The sequence below is a fragment of the Macrobrachium nipponense genome, chromosome 40, assembly GCF_015104395.2.
Source record: "Macrobrachium nipponense isolate FS-2020 chromosome 40, ASM1510439v2, whole genome shotgun sequence".
NCBI lineage: Eukaryota > Metazoa > Arthropoda > Malacostraca > Decapoda > Palaemonidae > Macrobrachium > Macrobrachium nipponense.
Genome location: NC_061101.1, coordinates 32,916,383 through 32,938,730, shown reverse-complemented (window position 1 = coordinate 32,938,730; position 22,348 = coordinate 32,916,383). Strand labels below are relative to the sequence as shown.

Here is a 22,348-nt window from a genome sequence, read left to right as displayed (position 1 = left end):
TTTAATAAGTCAGGTTCAGTGCTGCTATGTCGACAGATATCTATATTCGCCAAATGATAGTAATAATGACGATAGTCAAAATGGAATTACCAGATATCCCCCTTTTATTTTGCTCTTTTCTAAAGAGATGAATAACATTGATAATAGTGAATTTTTCATAGTGATGATGCAGTTCTAAAACCCTTATAATTATACTGTTATTACGATATACTTCTTGTTGCTATTATCATGGACTCAGGTCAGGTGCATTGCCTTGAGCTATATTTGTTGATACAGTGAACACTAGCGTATCACTATCAAACGAGATTAGTGTAGATAAGAAGTTTTTTTTTTTTCACGTAAAAGGATTGTTGTTAGTCACGTTTCTGGCGTTTGTATGTAGGAAGAGAAATCTGTATGAAAAGATTTAAGCTTTGTTGGTGGTATCCTAGTGAAAACGAAAAGGTTAAATAGCTTGGCTCTCGCATCCAGGAAGCGACTTATGCTTCATGCTTTAGTTGGCATTGATGAAATGGTCTAAAGGTTTGCTCTGTAGCGCACTAGCTGTAACTAATGGCGATTGCTCTGCTGTGCATTTTGGCAGAATAAACAGATCAAATAATATGAATTAAAATGGTTATTAACAAAAGAAAATGAAGTCGGTTTTTAGTGTAACTTTCGTCAGTTTCATAACAGAATGAAAACGTACATTTAAATGTTATAGCATAATATACATATATACTTAGCAAGTCAGATGAGCGAGCGGACAGTCGTCATTTTGAAAAACGGAGGTTAGTGTAAACAAGAAAAATACCCAAGAAAGAATGACAGAGAAGACGCTCAAACTCAAACTTGGGAAGAAAGAAATACCGGTCTCTTGAAAGAAAGTCTGCAGAGATGAAAGGAGACAGTGATTGAAACGAAAAAAGTCCACTGCTTGGACATTAAAAGAGACAATAGAAGCTGAACCGGCAGACAGAAGACCGTTTATTTCGAATAAGGATGTGTGGTGGGGTTTTATGGGCTCCTCGAAGGAGGAGGAGTAAATCTATTAATTAGAGTCATGTGATCTATTTAGAGTAAACTGAATGATCTTGATTACCCGCAACTTCCTGATATAGAGAGATTCGATTTGATTATTCCTAAAAGAAAAACGGCGATTCGAGATATTGAATACAAGACAGAGAACATTGAGGTTTGAAAGAGACGCATCTCTGAAGAATGGAAGGCTCAGTTGAATGCTTTGATGAAGAGGATTTTAGTTTTTATAGGCTATGTCTTGTGAGGGACCATACTTACAAATACTTTATTTACGGTAGAAGATGTGAAACTATCCCGTGAATGTTTATATGGAAAAGTTGCCAGTATTAAGATGCATAAGGACTATTAAGTTTGATTGGCATTCCTTACGACAAAGGGAGAGGCATTTTGATATGCAGGTTACGTGAACTCATGGAAGGCAAATGGAAGGGTTGGCTTGTGGTTAGGGTGATTAGTATGCTAATTAGGAGGATTTACAGGTTTGAAAGAAGGTATGTAGGTATTTTTGTGCAAACGAGTATTACGTAGAATCGGTGTTTTCTGATTCAGTTCGATAGATAGGCATTATCTCTCCGTACATATATACCGGATATACCCAGTTATGTTTTAAATATGGACGCGAATGCTAATCGATCATTATCATTATATTTACTGCATATTTCATTATTCTCTCTCTCTCTCTCTCTCTCTCTCTCTCTCTCTCTCTCTCTCTCTCTCTCTCTCAGAACCATAAATCCTAAATAAAATAAGCTTAATTACGCAATTGTTTTCATGATTAATGTAGAATTTATAATTATTCGCTAGTTATCAGATATTACAAGTTGACATTAACGTTGGAGTATTCCTTTCTCCTCTTGTTATTTTTATCGTGGGAGAATCACTGCCTGTGAATTTAGCCAAGGAATCCACTTTATTTCTATACAAGGACATTTTAGCAATTAATTTGTTTTAAAAATGGAAATGCTCTAGATTTACTCACAGTCGGTTCCCAGTACCCTTTCATTTCAGCCGAAGTTACGAAATTCCCCGAAGCTCTAAACACTAATGAAAATTTTATTTTCCTTCACAGTCGGTTCCCAGTACCCTTTCATTTCAGCCGAAGTTACGAAATTCCCCGAAGCTCTAAACACAAATGAAAATTTTTATTTTCCTTGATTAACAGTGCACATTTACGCTTCATGGGTATTTCTTTGTTAATCATATCATGTCATGAAATGTTTGTGGAAGTTCTCCCTTTTCACTTTGATATACCAGGTAGTAATAGATATTACCGTTAATCATATTTCTGAAACTGCGCCCTTAGGGTTATTTGGTATCAGTCCAATACTGACATTGAAACGGTTTGAAAAAAAATCCTATTCTTACTCTAATAACTAATGATGACAAGAAAGAATTTTGAGATAAGCTCTGACTACAATCACAGTTAATGACAGAACTCAAATCTTGATTCAAGTTAATGAATTGGAATGTACTTGACCCGTAGATATTTCCATGTATGCTTGAATAACATATATATATATATATATATATATATATATATATATATATATATATATATATATATATATATATATATATGAAACAATTAGAATTTTCGAGGTAGTTGAGGAAGCTGTACTTGTTAAAAGATGTGTGATGTATAGTCAATTTTATAATTTTCTTGTACTTTTTTCTACTTCATTTCATGGACATAAGGTCTAAATACTTTTATGAAGCATACGTGGACCGAGTAAATTTTTCAAGAAAACATTTCGTATTAATGTGTATCGTTTAGTACAGATTTTTATATCCAGCACCGTGACCGTACCATGGTCGCTTTGACGTCAGTGTACCGAAATTAATGTAATCAATCATGTGAGTGTGCACAAGGCAGTCAGGCTATTATTCTGTACAGACAATTACCGAACAATTAAGGCGAAGGGGCCTTGTGGCTTGAACCTTGTCTTGAGAAGGCCGTGGATTCGGTGCCTGAAGCCCTGTCACTTTCTCCCTATTTCGGTCTCTTCTGAAATGACGAAAGTTCAGAGATATATCAAATAATGATTCGGAATGTTCTTTCATCAGTCACGCCCCTTGTTCCATAGTTAATATTCGTATCAAGCCGTGATAGAAGTTTTCTATTTTACAGTGGCAACTTTGGTAATGGTTCTGGTGTTTTGCAAGATGTGAATTTCCATGCTTCTCTCTCTCTCTCTCTCTCTCTCTCTCTCTCTCTCTCTCTCTCTCTCTCTCTCTCCTTATAGATAACTCTGATCTTTTATATATTTAGTTTTTTGTAGCACAATGATATACTATTTGTGCTGTGAGTAGTAAAACCGCAAAACTCAATTTTGTAAGTGTACGATATTTACATGTTGTATTTCACTGTTTTATTTTTTTAGCCGACATAACATTGTTCGAAGTTCCGTAATTATGTACATCTTTATGCATTTTGTACACCAACACGCATATATGTTTGTATGTATGTATATACATACACCGTCGTTGACCATAGGCATTGTGACGGCAGTTATATAGATGCCCAGCATTGCATTTCTGCTTATATCCAGCCTCCAATTTTATAATTGATCTGAGTCTTGTAGCTCCAAAGGCGCCCACTTATTATTTCTCCTACGGTTGTGGGAAGGACTTATGTCCTAGCTATCTCAGTCTATCTTTCGTCATTGACTCATGCACCGCACGTTCCTCTTCTGGAATTTCCCTCATGGTATAATTTCTAACTAATTATCTTTGTGGACTGATTCTGTACAGACTTCACAAATTTTTATTTTTGTTATCAAATCTTTGTGGTGTTTATAGCCATACTGTGATTCATGTCCATATAACACTACGGATCCTACTAGGCTCAGTTTTGTATCCAATTTCAATTATATCTATGTCTTTTTCAGACCTTCCATCGTTTGAGTTATCTTTTATAGTCTTCACTAATTTCCAGAACATGAGACCCTCTACTGAACATCATAGTACGTCAATACTTGAAAGATTTAACGTCATTAATCCTTTTTCTATATGATGTGAATTTGTCTCTTCGGAGTTTCTTGGATCTATTGTGGGTCCCATATCACCATTATATACTATATATATATATATATATATATATATATATATATATATATATATATATATATATATATATATATATATATATGTATGTATACATATACATATACACACACACACACACACACACACATATATATTATATGTATACATATACATACACACACAACACACACACACACACACACACACACACACATATATTATATATATATATATATATATATAGTAATATAATAATATATATATAGATGTTTGCGTGTTTGGTTTTCTGTATCCATTTGTTTGCTTGCCAGAGATCCCTTGTTAAGAATGCATTTTGTTTAATGTGCGTTTGGAAAACTCTTTTCATTTGTTGCGGCCGAAAAAATATAAAGTTGATAGACAGAAAATGGAGTTGTTGCGTTCAAATACACGCTGTTTCTGCAAGCTAACGATTTGCCTTTCCTTAGCTAATGAATCTGCTACATGGGGTGTTGCTCTAGGTTGTGCGTTTTCCTCCATAATAATAGAAATTCCCATGGGCAGGCTATTGTAGTATATACTCTCACCGCTTTGCCTTTGTAATTATTGCTTCGGACGGTGATTAGTTGCTCTTGGAAGCAATGGTCGTTCATTTTCCAGACCTCATTAAAAAGAAGTTATCTTTGGCCATTGTTTTACCATGTATCCTCGCGCAGACTGTTTCTCGTGTTATATATATATATATATATACATATATTAATAATAAATCTATATCTATATATAATCTTATATAATATATATTATATATATATATATAATAATATATATAGTATATTATATATATATAGTAAGTATAATTAAATTGTAGAACTAGGGTGTCATTCCATAGATAAAAATCATTTCGTGTGAATACGCATGTGGTCAGACTTTCATTCATGGATAAATCCGACATTGTATGCAAACACCTTTGTAGGAATGTGCTTCAGTTCGAAGTATCTCTCCTTCTCTAGATTTCTCTAGCAATTCACTGTGAAAAAGCTACTGTACTTATATTCCTTTTCATGTACTGTAATTTTAAGCGTTATTGCTTTAGCTTTTCTCAATATTTGATGATTGCGATTATTACAGGTTTTATACTTTGCTGACGTTAAACGTTGTTTATATGCTTATTATAGGTTGGCATGAAAAGGCCTCGTTGTCTGATGAAAATGATATAATCCTTTTCATTCATAGGAGATATTCGGACAACCATTCCTCCACTCAGTCGCTCGAGGCATAAAGTGACGGGGACCAGATTATGATACTAGAGATTATAGCTAACCTGTAATAGCACCCGTACCTGTGGTTATATTCGTTCCCCGCTCCACTGAAGTGAGGAAACGTATTTGAACCCCCTCCCCAAAGTTAGTGCAGCTGGTCTGCCGTGTTCCAAGTATGTGCATTAACATATCTGGTTTCATTAATATTATGATAGGTGGGTATAGATATGGTTGGCCTGGTAAGTCACAGATCGGCGTTGCAAATAACCGGCCCCCCCCCACCCCCCCCCCCCCCCCCCGCAAAAAAAAAAAAAAAAAAAAAACAAAAAAAAAAAAAAAAAAAAAAAGTGTCTCATCGGTAATTTACAGTCGAGATAGCAAGCTTCTTCTTCTTCTTCTTCTTCTTCTTTTCTTCTTCTTCTTCTTCTTCTTCTTCTTCTTCTTATTCTTCTTCTTTTTTCTTCTTCTTCTTTTTTCTTCTTCTTGTTTTTATTATTATTATTATTATTATTATTATTTTATACCTCTTCACTGCATGACGTTAGATTTGTCATCTTTCAGATGACGAATCAAAATTGGAAAATAAAGCTGAACCATTATTTGGGAAATGAAAACAAGCGCCTTATTTATAAGAAATAAATGTATTGCTCTAAAATTCATTTTCGGTATTATTGCACTTGTATTTCCAAATTTTCCCTCCTTTTGCCGAAGCTTTCAAGCTGAAAGTGTTTCCTCGAAGTATCCTGTTTCGTTTCTTCCCTGTGACGAAAACATTTTGAAAATATCTTGGTATCTCTTTTCACGCTTTTCTTTTGTGATCTTTCGCTTCTGCTCTCTTTCAAGTCGCTGTAAGCTTGGTGAGCGTATCGAGATTCAGTTTTCTTTTATCCATTCCACTCTTCCTCAAACATTCGTATATATCTCACTATTTATGTATGTATGTATGTATGTATGTATCTTTCCTTGGGGAATTAGGCAATGACTTGACTTGGAAATTATTGTACTTTGCTATTTTCTGTCAGAGAGTTTGATAAACAGAATTTGCGTTGGGCGTAGTATTGGCGTTATTGTGGCCTTCTCATTATATTATTTCTTATTTTTATATTCTTGTGATGTTTATTCCTACTTTCGACTGGTTATTAAACTGGAAATAGTAACATAATGTCATAAGAGCTGTTGTTCTGAAGTCATCAGGATTCAGTATACTTTTTCTCACTGTTCTTAGAAATAGTCCTTGAAGGTGAAAACCGTAAGGATTTGTTTGTTATGCCAAGAATAGCTGCCGCCCTCTGAGGGAGCCATGGTTACAGCTGGCTTTGACGTGGCCATAGTAAAACAATACGCTTTAAAGGGCTGAACTCTTTTCGGTGGCCCTCTCCCCCTCCAACCCTCTTGGCGCGATTTCATTGTTTAAATTTTCGTTGAATAGAATGTAGAGTTTTTTCATTCTATAGTAGTAGAAATGAATGCTACTCTGGTTTTGACTTTCGGTATCTGGAAATTTATGTAGAGTCTGTTCTAAATGTACTGTGTTGTCATTTCTGAGTCTTGGTAGTGTATACTTTGCTTTTACTGAATGTATTTATGGATTATAGAGTATTTAATTGAAAGCCATTTTCCATTTGTAATTGGAGTTCGTCTTCTGACGTCATAGAATTGGGGGTGGAGTTTCAGTTGTAAGAACAGTATATAAGGAATACAACTCGATTTTCGTATCAGACAAGTATCAAACCCTATTCCACGCCAAGCACTCTCCCGTTTAGGTAAACACTTTTTGTGCTTGGAGGTTCTTTTTCTTATTATATAGTTTATGCATGGTCTGTGAACTTGTTTGAACTTTTCTTTATTTCTTTCCACTCGCTATTTTGTTCCTGAATTTCACAAGTAGGTTGCAAGTAACTGCACAGTGATGGATTTGTTGCTTACAAAAGCAGATTATTCATGAATTATCTTGAATAAATCAGATTTCTCTCTCTCTCTCTCTCTCTCTCTTCTCTCTCTCTCTCTCTCTCTCTCTCTCTCTTGCTGATAAGCCGTGTATGGTTGACTTCGCTTGCATACTCCTTCAGCTGAGACCGGGTATTAATTAGTGTGTATCTTATTTGCTAGCTCTTTAATCGCCAGTTGGTCGATAGGCTTTCGCAATCAAGGGAATGTCTCGTTTTACGTAACGGGGGGACAGATGCTGACAGTAGTACTACGGGTGGGGGGGACCTCGTATGGCGTAGGGTGAGAAAAGAATGAGGGAATCCAAGCATATCTCATTAAGAAAGATCTCATTTCAGCGCGTACTCCCCCCCCCCCCCTCCAAAATAAAGAGACAAAAAAGAATAGGGCATCATATTATGAAGGCTGGTGCACCGGATAGTAACGTAGGATAGGGGCGCCTTCCGCCTGGATAGTTCACAATGACTTTCCTACCTGAAGGAATGGTTGGACATTGAATGAAATGGTATGGGAATCCGGACATTAATTTCTCGAAACGTGTATTCATTTATGCTCTCTCTCTCTCTCTCTCTCTCTCTCTCTCTCTCTCTCTCTCTCTCTCTCTCTCTCTTTTCTGATATTACTGGATGCATTTTTAACACCACGTGTGTATCTTGGATATTGATAAAGCATTCACTCTTCAGACAATCTTAAGTGAAGGTCTACAGAACGGGAAACTGAGGATCAAAAATGTCACCAGTTCAAAAAAAAAGGAAAAGAGAGTAGGGCCCAACTCCGAAGAACTGGTAGATCTGTTGCCTTAGAATTTTTTAGAAAAGCAAGTTGAAAGCAGATTTCTGAGCAGTCCGTAGATTACTGGTCTCCATAGAGGACAATGTGTCAAAACGCAGTCTAAAGATAGTGCATTATCGAACTATACAGTCAGGTCTACTCAAGTTTTCGAATCAGACATATAGGAAAGATAGCAAAGCCGCCTTTTGAGAGAGAGAGGAAGAAATTAAAGATTTTTGGCTCACGTTTGATCTGATTCTACCTAGAAATAAAAAGAAGATAGTAATATCCTTGAAACTAATGGATTCAACCACAATATAGATCAAACACCTCTTTTCATTATGAAGGAGAGCACAGTTCGGAGGTTAAAGAGGGCGAAGTTGCTAGTGTGAGTTAATTTATCAATTAAATGAGGGTATAACAATTCTAATCGAAGATCGAGATTTGTTTTAGCCGACTAAATCAGGATATTTGGTAACCTCACCAAAATAAAAAATAAAATAGTAGTATCCCTGAAATGGATGGATTCAAACATTGTTGTAAGTATAAAACTCCTCATTATGAAGGAGGACACAGTTTGGGGATCAAAGAGGGCCAAGAAGTAGTGTCAGATTAACATATTAAATGATTTTGTAAAAATTTTAATCGGAGATCGGAATTTGTTTTAGTCGACTAAATCACGATATCAGATAACTTCACAACACAAGGTACTACTAACTCTTAAGAAGCAAGTGCAGCCATTAGTCATTCCTAATACATTTTGGAGACTCGAGTAGCCACATACTTCGTTGGGATTGTCAGATGTTTCTGTCCTTTTGACCGAAAAGATAGGAGCCGGAGCGACAAGTTAATGGCCTCGTCCCCACCTAAAGTCCGATTACGGTTTGGGTACAGAAACAATAGCCTAACGGTCTTTTGTCGTATCTGTGGTTGATGTTAATGTGAAAAAATCACAATGTTTGTATGTTCGCATTATCAAATTCTCAAGTAATATGCGGTAGTCATTGCCCGATTGTCGCAAAGCTGGTAATATAAGATAAAAATATTTCTGAAATAAATTTTTATTTCCGTTATTGGAAGTCACACGTTTCACTGAAATTCCTAGGCAATTATGTCGATAATTTAGATGGATGTGGAGCTTGTTTTGTACTGCGTTCTTGCCAATTCAACAGTAAGGTTAAAAATGACTTGGAATGACGCATGAACACCAATTTGGAATGAGAGGAAATCTGTGAAGTTTATGTCCAACTGAGAGAGAAACTTAGGAATACGAAGAACTGCAATCAATTGTTATGAGAAAGAATTGTGCAGCATTTTTCTTCGAGAATTATGCGCAATTTAAAATTGTATGTAAATGAAACAGAATTAAAATTGTAATTGAAACTTCAACCTAAAATTACCAAGTCTAGTCAGTAATCAAAGGCAAGAGGAACAAACTATAAGGCGATTATTTGGTTACAGAGCAGTTATTAAAGGATGGGTTTTGTGACAATCGTAAATCCCTTACTGTCAATATTTCCTTTTCTTCCGAACTAAGTGTCTACTTCCATATTCTGTTCTAACTGTTTATATCCAACCCTTGGTCCGCCACCCGTTTTAAGAGGATATTCTTATCCGTTCATTATCGAAGTTCAGTTTGATTCTTTCTCTCTTATTTTATGTTCATATATATATTATATATATATATATATATATATATATATATATCTATATATATGTGTGTGTGTGTGTGTGTGTGTGTGTGTGTGTGTGTCAGATTCGTAAGGATCATGATTATGCTTTACATCAGGAATGAATCTGCAGTGCACAGTGCAGAGATCAGTTCTTTGGGAAATGTTGGTTATATCGAGGCAAACTGTCATATGATGAATTTTAGTATCATATTGATTAATTCTGTCACCGTAAAAATTTATGACCGCACTCTGCTTTTTCTTCTTGATACAACGTCCAAATCAGAGTCAGAGTTAGGAAATTTTGCAGACAAGTATTTCACAGTGTGTACTTTTGAGTTGATCAAGTAATGGTTGTAGTCTCTCGTTAGCACAGGTGGCTGGAAAGTCAGTTTACAAACGTTGGATTGGTTGGTTGGCAATTTCGGTAATTGCCCCCTTTCCCAAAGGCACGCTTTCAACGACGCTGCTTCTCACTCCGCTGTTGGTTAAGGCAATAGACGAAGGAAGTTCCAATCATGAATTGCCGGCAAAAATGTCAGTGAAAGGTTACGGAAAAGGTTCTGGGTCGCATCGTTGCGGGAAAGATTTGGCAGTTCCTCCGTTTCATGAACTATGAAAAAATGACAATCGGGCTTCTGAATTATAAACCAGAAGATTGACGAAATATTTTTCTTCTTACGACGAAAAGACCTAGTGATTTTCCAATGGCTCTTGGAATGTGTTGAGATGGAACAGTATTGCGCTTGATTACTCCGACTGTTCTATTTTCTGCTCTGTTTGATATTGCATATAGATTCAGGTGCACAATTGTGGCCACTTTCCGCCTCAGTTCACCCATTTGGATATGCTCTCTTTAAGTTCACTTAATTGACTCCTTCATAATTGCCGTTATAAAGCTTTCATAAGCACTCTCGTGACTCTCATGAGTGTGTTTGTCAAGGATTCAGTTTCGAAATGAAGCCTTCCACTATATTACGAGGGATTTCATAGGCGAATATGAGTTCTTTTCCGGGGCTTTTATGACGTCTTGGGCGTAATGGCTTTCGCAGCCATGAACTTGAATAGCTTCAATTTCATGTAAAGTCAACCAAATTCTATGGATACTATCATTTGTCTTATGCCATCGGAGTTCATTTTTATTCCAAAGAAGATTGAATGTCATATGAAAAGGCTAAATTCATTTAGTTCAGTATTTACAGCTGATTTGAATTTATAGATTTAAAGGAAGTTTAACTGTAAGAAGCGTCGACATTACCACGGTAGAGTCGATTTTTTGTTTAAACTTTGATCGCTGTCCGAGTGATTTTTGTATATGAAACCCTAAATTGTGCTAAATAATGTCTTGTGTGACTTCGATGAAATTGATCATGTTTAGGATTCAGTGCCATGGATGAGATTATTTATTTAGAGTTAGATTAATTTACAAGACAATGTTGAGGATTTTATGGAAAAATGAGCTTAATTGCTGTAGACATGACTCAGATATTGTAAGCAAAATCGAGCTTCTTCATACCTCGGTGAAACGCCAGTTTTGAAAAATGTGAATTGAACTGTCTAGCTAGGACGCGCGGAAGGAATCTGTTTTACCTCGAGTTCGATCATTGTTGTTGATGGGCATCAAACTGCAAAGTTCTTAATGCAGGCAGTGGTGTGTTTACGCAGGTTGTCCCATTCCCCGGGTTATTTTGATCTTGTAGAATGAACCTTGAGCACCCAATGATAAAGACAGTGTTATATATGTGGAAGTCGTTTTCAGACTGTACATTTTACTATTGGTATGTGGAACATTCTGCGATTACAAAAGCTTATTCTGCTCTCTAGTTCTAACTCTTGGCCGTGTTTTGGATATAACTCAAGTGGACCAAGAAATTTGGTATGGACAGTATTGCTTTTTTATTTTCCATTTCTTTTAATATGTAACTTTATTATTATTATTATTATTATTATTATTATTATTATTATTATTATTATTATTATTATTATTATGTAAAGTGCTGTAGCCATACTCCTGGGTGAGGCAGGAACCACGTTTACGCAAGACGTTTTCCCTCCGGTGTTTTATTCACTTGTTTTTCATCGTTGACTTACAAAACAAAAGGCCGCGGAAACTTCCATGTATCTCGCAGAGTAAAGGACAAACAGTGGTGTAGGCTGAAGGGCGCATGGTGGTGGGAGGGCGGGCGGTGGGCCGGGGGAGGGGAATCCCTCTGCTACCGCAAATCCTTTGAGGGCTATTGTGTCGGATGGTAGTATTTTAATTAACAAGACTCCTCTGCTCTCATGGCCAATTCGCTCTTTAATCCCCACCTCCCTTTCGCGAGTCCTGCGTATGGGATTTGTTTGGTTTTTCTCTCTCTTTTTTTGCCCTTTCACTTCTGCATTAGAAAACCGCCCGTGCTATCGATGGCCTTCAACGCTGTCAGTTGGATCCCCGAACCAGGCGAGGAAAGGAACGTCATGGGCTCTTTTCTTTGTAATTCAGTATGACTTTTTTTCTCTTTTCCAACTAGCAGCGAAGCAGATACACGGTTGTACATGATTGTTTGCGGTGGTAGCAATTGTTGAAAGACCTAACAAACATTTGTGAGTGGGTAGTACGCCTTCGACAAGTAATAATCCTCACTTCCCCTGGATGAAACTATTCATGAGTCTCTCTCTCTCTCTCTCTCTCTCTCTCTCTCTCTCTCTCTCTCTCTCTCTCTCTCTCCACCAAGTGTTCTGAAATGTTATGGATGTCTCTTTAGATTGAAAATATATTTGTCGTGATTATGTTGTGTTGTTGTTTCACCAACATTTTGTGGGCTGCGTGAAGGCCCTTTTCATCAGGGTCATTTAATGCGTGTTATTATGGGGAACTGAGGGTTCAGTTAACTAAATGAAAGAAATCTTACTTATATTGTTTGAGATACTGAATAAGAAGTGTATTAGTAATGATATCACAGCATTTGATATTAAGTAGTCATGAATGTTGAAAACTTTTTTTTATACATTATACAGTATATTCTTATATATTATTGCCGAATTTACTAAAACTGAAAATTGTATACAAGAGACAGCCATTAGCCAAGAAGGTTGTTTATTTGCTCAGTTAAGATTTGGACCATGTTAATGTTTTAGAGGCCATGGACAGCCAGAGCATTTTGTCGACAGTTTAGTGAGAAAAAATAAAATTGTTAACGAACTCATTCCAGGAAACGCAGAGGATGGGAAATCATATCTCATTCTTGAAGTGAACAGCATAAAACACTGAGGCTTTGTGTGTACAACATTCTCTTAACCGGAGCTATACGTTGTCTTCAGTATTGAAACAGAAAAAAATGAAAATGGAAATAATAGATATAGAGAAAATATTAATTATTTAAAAACAAAGCGTCTAAACAGATCGTGATATAGAAAATACATTTGGAAACCTGTTATGGGAAGGTGTAGTATTGCCATAGACGCAATGTTTGGAGAGATTCAGTTTATCCAGCTTTCATATTACATTTTTTACAAAAAACTAAAAAAAATTTATATTTGACTCCATTAATAGCAAACAAAATCTGTCTTCATTTATTCTTGCCTTTAGTGGCAGTGATACTTGTTCTTACGAAATTAAGATTTTTCTTTGATATATATACATTATATATATATATATATATATATATATATATATATATATATATATATATATATATATATATATAAATTTCCAATTAATATATATATATATATATATATAATTTCAATATATATATATATATACAATTTCCAATTAATCGAAGCCCACTGTCAAGAATACTTGACATCCAAACTCCAACTAGAGCTGTCTCCTTATAACACCTATTAAAAATACATTGTGGGCTGGTCATACACACTAATGCGTGAAGTATCTTCAATTTGAGATTTTTAAAGCAGCTGTTGTAATAAATAGGACGTGATTGTCATTGAAAATTTACCCCATAACTTCAGATGCTTCCAACGGAACTTCTGGTCACTCGGCGGCTTGCTGACGCCATGTTTTCAGAGGTGAATGTCTAAAACTTGTATGGTATGGAGTGCATGATCTGTCATAGAAGATGGGATATTTATATGCCATAACTATGAATTTTTTTTCAGCCGAGAGGATTGTTTATTAGTGTCCAGTATTCTGGACACTTTACTTAGGGCTGGGTTCGAAGGGGATATATACCTTAACTTAACTTAGGAAGCTTAAGGAGTAACCGTAATTTTTTTTCGGTCCTAAGCTAAACCTTAGAATAGTTCATTATCGTGAAAGTGTAGGATACGTAGCTGCTTACTTTTCCTTTATCTTAAAAACATTGGATGAATTTCTTAATTATGTTGGAAAAGAGATAAGAAAGCCTGTCTTCTGTTTGCCATATATGTAGTTTTATAATTATTATTATTATTATTATTATTATTATTATTATTATTATTATTATTGTTATTATTATTATTATTATTATTATTATTATTATTATTATTATTATTTTTAGGAATGATGAAGACAAGCTTTAGGCTTTAATACGCGTTGTGCTAAATTAAAGATTATCGAGAATTTTATTTTATCTAAAAACGCGATTGACGTTGACGTTCCTCCTCCTCCTCCATGTCAGTAAATTCTCATTAGTTACTAATAAGGTCCATCAAAATTGCAAAGGGAACTTGGTTAGTACTGAAGTTTGCATCGGTTTGGATAAGATGAAGACATTTATGATTATCGTGTAATGTTTTTTCTCAGACGATGCTTTTTTATACATAGTATGCATATCTAGAATTGCAATTCCATGTAAGTTTAACATAGATGTACTTAGGTTAGCATTGCTGAATAAATCATGTTAGTTACTTTTCGTTGTTCGTTACATACTAAGTTAGCGTGTATTATCTCCGGATTATTGTCACTTTTTAGTAGTGCCTGATGCTCGACATTATACCATTATGGCTTATTTAATATTTAATGTTTCAGTAAATAGCTGAGTCGTTAGACAGGTTAAAGTAACATTAGATAGGTTAAAAGTAAAAGAACGGAAGGCTGTTAAAATTTCGGTAATGAATGGTAATAAGCCATTGGCACCTGTATAATGCAGACTGTTAGGAAAAAAAAAAAAAAAAAACACGGATCAAGAAGCTTATTTAAGGGAAAGAAATCTCGAGTCTTGGATTTGTCTTACTTCCATTAAGGAAATGAATCTCCTGCTATTGGAGAAACTGTAGGGATTCAGAATGTAAATCGGCCCTCTCTCTCTCTCTCTCTCTCTCTCTCTCTCTCTCTCTCTCTCTCTCTCTCTCTCTCTCTTTTCTATGTCGCTCAATCGATACACGCTTGAATGGAGGATGCGAAGGTCAAGGCCGTCTAAATATTCATTGTAATAACCACTGTTGTCGATGATAATGAAAGTAGCGTGTGGAGGATGATGACTGAGATGTAAACAGTAGTTTTTATCTTCATTGTTCTCTTTTTCCATCATTATGCCGATGATGACTCGATTGTTCCTGTTTGCAGTGTTAAAAGAGGTGGTAGTCCCCATTTTGTTTATATACAGATTAATGTGAATTAATTCATATTTCCTCGCAGTTCACTCAGCGATGGTTCCGAAAGAGTCTGATGATTATAGATTGATTTAGTCGTATTGAGATGGCCTTGGAATCATAAATTCCTAGAATATACTACGAGTCATGCGTATATTTATTTTTTAATTCTCTAAAGATTTCGGATATTGTATGGGTTCCATCAAAATCGGTATGTCAGTAGGCGATGGAATTACAAAAAGTTCTCATTAGATTAACTGATGTTTCTTGGCGTGTAGTGGCATCCAGAATCGAAAGTCGATTAATTGTTATTGAGAATTTTACAAAAGATATTACTTGACGTTTTCTTGATAAATCTGCTATACTTCTTACTATTAATTTCTTTTACATAGCTGCTGTATACGTATTAATAATTCTTTTCAATTAGCTGCTATATACTTATTAATAATGCTTTTCAATTGGTGGTCAGTATGCATACAATAATGATGATTTTGGTAGAAAGAGAAAGATGTGATGAATTCTCTCTTATTATGTAGCAAACTATATCAGAAGTCAGTGAAGGAAATGCAAATGTGTAAACTGGAAAGAAGATAAGATAGACCTTAAGTCTACCGTAGAAAATTTTTCAGAAGCTAAACAAGAAGGAACACTTCTGATTGAACAAAAGGAAAGTATAATGAAGGCCATCTACTTAAACTTATGAAATGTGATTTGGTAGAAACTATCTTCAATTTTATCCTGAAAAGGATTTTCCAAATAGACGCAGAGTATTGAGTAGACGAGTATTTTTCAGCTTCATCAAGACTGTAACCAAAGTGTTAGATGAGTTTGGGTTGATCATTTTGTACATTGAATTTAGTGTGGTTTCAGAGGGCCTCTACTTATTAGATTTATTTTGGTTCCATAACATTACTGATGATAATACGTTTGAATATATATTTATTTTAGAGCAACTGGGTTATTGGATTTATTGATATTAATGAGGCCGTAACAGCATTAAAGTAATTAGGTTTATTTAAATTTCATGAGAGCATCGTAAATAGCAGGGTGTTTTGATATGAGCGCACAAGTCAGTACAATCACCTGAAAATTTGTTTCAGAATATGCAGCTGAAAATTTATTTTGGGCAGTAGAATTATTTTGAGGAGAGGCTGTACCGGATAAGATCTGATTTGCTTAAAAAAGAGAGAAAAAAAAAATCTCCACCAAGGAAATCAGATATTAAGTCCTACGAATTCTGACTACAGTCATGGATATTGGGATTAAACTGTATGTACCTTTTTGAGACAACAGCCAAAGGGCTGTATCTATCAACAGAGCAAAGGTATCACAGGTTTAGAGGAACCAGTGTAAAATAGTCATTGGGTTTCAACTCAGACTCTTAATTGAACTTATTCTTACTGCTGGTTCTTGAAGATAGGTTGGAGACACTTCTTATATAATTAGCTATTATGAGTTTTTAAGAGAAAATTAACTTCTGGTAACAGGATTGGCATTTGTCTTCATTCTACTTCGTAAGAGATTTATTATTGGTATCATGGTTACAATTATGGTACATTAGATTGGTGTTCCTTTAAAGGTATCTTCTTCTTTCTTGATAATGATGTGACAACTCTGCAATCTGCATTAAGTAATTATTTAATAATAACTTATATGTGGCGCCATCGATGAATAGGAGGGACGACATCGTTGTAGATAGATCTTGATAATACTTGAGGTTGCGAGACGGGAAAGAACCAGATTCCCAAAATGGTATTGTCATTTGATTTCTGGGGTTCCACACCTCTCGCCTCTACACTGTATTCACATTTGTGGACATAACAGTGAGGTGTGGCCTCCGTTGGGTTGATTGAGAAACCATAAGGACGTCTGTTGCTTCAACACGTGCATCAAATGAGAAAGGAAGTCCCAAGGACTACAGGTGAAGAATAATACCCAAGGAAATTAGAACTGAGAGTTGGACAAAAAGATCAGAGAATTTACCTCTGTCAAGGTGTTCGGTGTGTGGTGGGCGCGTGTTTGTCAACATCAATAAACAGGCAGATGTTGGCGTGTTGTAAAGATACAAACGGGAAAGGCGCTTCTTATGAATAAAATGGAGTTAAAGTGTGTTAAAGGAAAATAAAAACACAAGACAGTCGGGCAAGACTTGGTTGTTTTGCTTCAAGCATTCAACTTAATCATCCATAGTATTAGAACTTTTTTTTTACTGATTTGAGAGAAACGTCCAGGTTGAACAGATTTTGTGTTCATAGGTGACTAAGGTACTCATAGATTTTACAACAATTTTAGGAGTGCATCCAACCTAATTGATTCAGTCTTTGTTGAGTACATCAAATTTTAACGTCATAGGTGGAAGATTCATTGTTATTTTGAAGGTCAGCCATATATTATTATTATTATTATTATTATTATTATTATTATTATTACGGAACGCTATTTCTCATGTACAATTAGAGATAGTTCAGATTCTCTCTACGTCAGGGAATTGCTCTCCCAATTACACAAGATAACAGTGCATAACTATAACTAAAATTTCCTAGAAAGGTTCTATTGTCCGCTTTCCTCCACCTGAGATTATCAGGTCTTCAAGAAACTGTTGTGTACATACTCGCTCTCTCTCTCTCTCTCTCTCTCTAGAAGTCACGGGATCCGGCCCCCTCGTGTAAGGGGGGCGATCTGGGAACGTTCCCTTCAACAACTCCTTTCACCTCTGGCGTTCTAGGCAGTGAATTATGTACTTGACTGGTATGTCGTAGTTGGGGCTGGGGTGGCTAGAGCTGTCAAAAAATGTACATTTATGTGAATATAAAAATGCGCATATATAAGATATAATTGGTTATATATATATATATATATATTATATATATATATATATATATATATATATATGGATGTATAAGGACTCTCGATGAATTTTCCTTATTCGTAAGAAGCTTTACAAGTAGAGAAAAAGAAGTATAGAATAATTGAGAGTCTAGATAAGAAGATAGTAGCAGCAGAAAATGCCGTTGACTTCGATAGAAATTGTGTACTAGAGAAAATATGCCAAATATCATATTATATATATATATATATATATATATATATATATATATATAATATATATACATACACATACATACATACATACACATATATATATATGTATGTATGTATGTATGTATTGTGTATATATATATATAATATATATATATATATATATATATCACACACATACACACATACATACACGCATATATTATGTATGTATGTATATATATATATATATAGTGTATATATATATATATATTATTATATATCTATATAGTATATATATATATTTTTTTTTTTTTGTTTTTTTTTTTTTATAAATACTCCACTGCATTTATTTCAGTTAATATCCGGACAAAAAAAGCATATACAGTACTGGATGATAGCTTTTTGTTACAGGACAGCAACCTCCCGGAATTAGAACAAATGGCTTTCCTTCCTTCCTTTTTGATGTGTGAAAATAAACATTTATCATATTTCATAACGTGAGGTCTTTCACACTTCGTTGAGTAGTAGTTCCATTGGGAAATAAAAATATATGAATTTCTCTCTCTCTCTCTCTCTCTCTCTCTCTCTCTCGGTCTCTCTTCTCGTGCTCTCTCTCTCTCTCTCCTTCCTCTCTCGTCCCCTTCCTGAAAGCTGTATTCCAGGAAGTTTGATGTCGACTGCCTTTTCGCCGCTATATTATAAATACGAACGTTTCCCAGAAGCAAATAAAGGGGAGAGATACGGGGGGAAACTTCATGAGTAGAATTGTTGAGTGATTGAGCAAAGGATTGTATTGTGCCAATGGAGTAATGGTCAGGCGGAATACAGTCAGGTTGCTTGAGACTTGTCAAGACGATGAAAATGTTTCTCTCTCTCTCTCTCAAAAGAGGGTAAGGAGATGGTTTTTCATCGTTTCTAGGAGGAATACACATATAATTGCTGATTTCGATTTGATAGCATGGTTATGAAATAAAAATGACTATGACTTACATCATGCAGATGTACTCTCTCTCTCTCTCTCTCTCTCTCTCTCTCTCTCTCTCTCTCTCTCTCTCTCTCTCTCTCTCACAACACACACACATCATTGCACAGCATTTTGCTTTCTGAAAACTGCAAGAAAAATAACTGAATGAAAAAGAATGTACAAGATAAAGTAGACTCTTCTTCATGTTGAACGTGTAGTCAGCCTATCCAATTGATACAGCATCCAAATAGGGGTAGGATTTATTTTTATCAAAGCATTTAATTGCTGATATTAAGAGTAAGGTTTTGTCTATGCATAGAATATAACCTTAACTGAAGTAATAGTTCAGTCTTTGAACCAATATTAAACTCTCTTCTCTGATTTTGCCAAAGACTAACAAATCAGGTATTAACAAAGGTACCGGAAAGTGACAGGAAAGGAATGAGGTAAATTCTGCTACGAAACTCGAAAATTTAGACGTGAGAAAAGGATTCTAGTTGTTGCGGTCCGTTAAGAAATAGGGTAGGAAGACTTTGGTTGTAAGAAAGTATAGAAATGAGAAGACATACTACTCAGTGCAAATTTGATGACTTATTATATAGGTCAACAGTAAATTTGAAAATGAAAGTAAGTTTTGCATATGGAAATGAATTTGCGTTGTAAGGGCCATTCCGATGGTCTAATATTTTTACGTGAATTTTCTGGAAAAAAAGGTGTAGGCTGAAGGTTTTGTTATGAACGATATAAAAGATCCTGGAAGAAGTTACTCAATTTACACTCCTGCTTTCTTTGCTGGCGAGTTGAAAAAGTTTCAGAATTTTACCAGTGCCCCCAGAGGGAGAAGATAACACAGCTTATCAAAGGAAATAAGTTTTATTATTTACACTTAGTCAACATCGACAATTTTTAATACCATTTGTAAAAACAGAAATTAATAAGTAAAGGATTATTTTACGAGGACCAGACCGGACCCAGATGTTCTTGCAGCCACTAATGTATATTTGCACCTTTTTTAATATAACACAGTAACGTTTTTTCCTTTTCGAGCGCATAGGAAGATGATTACCAGATAATTGTTTTCCTTGGTTTTTTTTATAAGGGTGTCTTATTATTCCACTTTACAGAAACGAATTGTTTCTTAATAAATTTGAAAAGTTTTGTTTTGGTAGAGTTAATGTAACGAAGTGCATTTATCTTTTTTTTAGAGGAAAAAGTATGTGGATGGATGAACATATTTGTTTGTATAAGCTCTTAGAAGCAAGATGCGGTAGATCCCGTATTTAAAAGGCGGAATGTTATGGGGCTGGATGACGGCGGTAAGTTGGGATTCCAAAACTTAGCGATGATGGGAGTGGATGTGGGAATGGGTGGAAAAATATGTGACTTTTCGGAAAGAAACAGTGAAAAATAAACTCAAATGTTAACCCGTTCATTCCCATTTGTTACCTCCTCAGACTGTTATTTTTTCAGCAATGGGTGTTAGCTTTTTGATAGATGGCACGTCGGTGTTTTTTCTATTTTTAGGGAGTCCTGTATTGTGTGCTTTAAATACTGATTAATTGCAAGGTGCATTCATCTCAAGAAAATTAAATCCTCACGTGACAGTATGCTTGTGTACATTTAAGATACTACTGCAAATGTTTTTGTTTAGAGAAAGAAGGCGCAAGTCAACTGCGGAAAGAGCATCCATATTAGCTTTTCTAACCGCACCCAAATGAAACCCGGTTTCCAGTAAGTTCTAATTTGTGGATCATGTCCAGGCTACTAAGGATATACTCCTAACCGCCATCTTTAAGAGTTAATAAATGTCCCCGTCCTTAATTTCATTTTATGTTATTGTTCTTGCTTTTTTACTTTTAAAGTAATCGAAGGTATTTTATTCTGACAGCTTTTATAATAATAATAATAATAATAATAATAATAATAATAATAATAATAATAATATATAATAATAAATAATAATAATAATAATAATAATGAATAATAATAATAATAATAATAATATAATGAGAAACAAATCCCAAGTTATGTAAATGTACTATATTTTCCCGAAAGCTATCTTTGCTGTTTTTTAAAGAAAAACTGAAAAAAAATATATGTACCTTTACATAACTGTGGATTTGTTTCTCCATTTGAAGACTCGTGCTACTATGAGGATTTTTTTAATTAATAATAATAATAATATAATAATAATCCTAATAATGAATAATAATAATAATAATAATAATAAGAATAATAATAATAATGATAATAATAATAACTAATAATAAGAATAATAATAACTAATAATAATAATGGTAACTTTAGGAAAAAATCCATCTTGTGTAGAAAATTTTAAAGTAAATTTACACAATAACTTGCTATTCTTTAACTTTCAAAGGCTCCTGGTCCCTTCGTCTGAAGAAATTGGGGACCCGTAAAAAGGCCTCCTTCACTAATAAAAAATGTAATAATAAATGGCATGAGACTTACTCCAATGAAGGTTTGTCGTGAATAAATTCGCCATTAGAAGGAGATAAGAAATTACATTTATAATTCTCAATAATTAGAAGTGTTCTTTTTACGTGATCACTTTCCGTTTTCTGTCACCGGCATAGGTAAATAGAAAAATATTAAGAGTGGAAATTAGCCTGTGTAGACAATTTTTAACGAGACGCATATTATGATTTTCATTACTGCTACTACTTATTATTCTTATAATTATTATTGTGACAAATTTCTTTCCAGAGACAACCGACAAGCAGGACCTATTCAACTCTAAGGTAAGGAATGTAGTGGTTTTGCCACTTTGACCAAGAGCTAAAGGTTTAGAATAGTCACAGTGTTCATCATTACGGAGATGTGTATTTCTGGTGATGGAAGTTCACTCTCGACGTGGTTCGGAGGTCACCTAAACCCGTTGGTGGCGTTGCTGAATAACCACTGGTTCCATGCAACGTAAAAACACCATACAAACAAACAAACAATGATCTTTTACTAGATGGTTAAAACTGATTGTTCTGTTCAAATTGCAACCAACGGGCTGGAGACCCTCTAGTTAAAATTTAATGTTCACTGTAACCCTCAGTTCGAACGTACAACGTTAATGGGGTAGATTAGCATAAGGCTAAAAAGGCACGTCTACAGTTACCTTTTAAACCCGTATGAATAAGTCCCAA

General features: G+C 34.9%; 1 protein-coding gene across 3 annotated transcripts in view; it reads left to right on the top strand.

Annotated features, from left to right (window-relative positions):
* Positions 1 to 22,348, top strand: part of LOC135212068 (uncharacterized) — a 359,803-nt gene that overhangs the window by 158,793 nt on the left and 178,662 nt on the right. For 2 of the 3 annotated variants that reach the window (XM_064245417.1, XM_064245413.1), the window contains one exon: positions 21,918 to 21,952. The exons of the other annotated variant lie outside the window; for it this stretch is intronic. The gene's annotated coding sequence lies outside the window, so the exon portion shown is untranslated. The remainder of the gene's footprint in view (positions 1 to 21,917; positions 21,953 to 22,348) is intronic. 3 annotated transcript variants of the gene reach the window in all.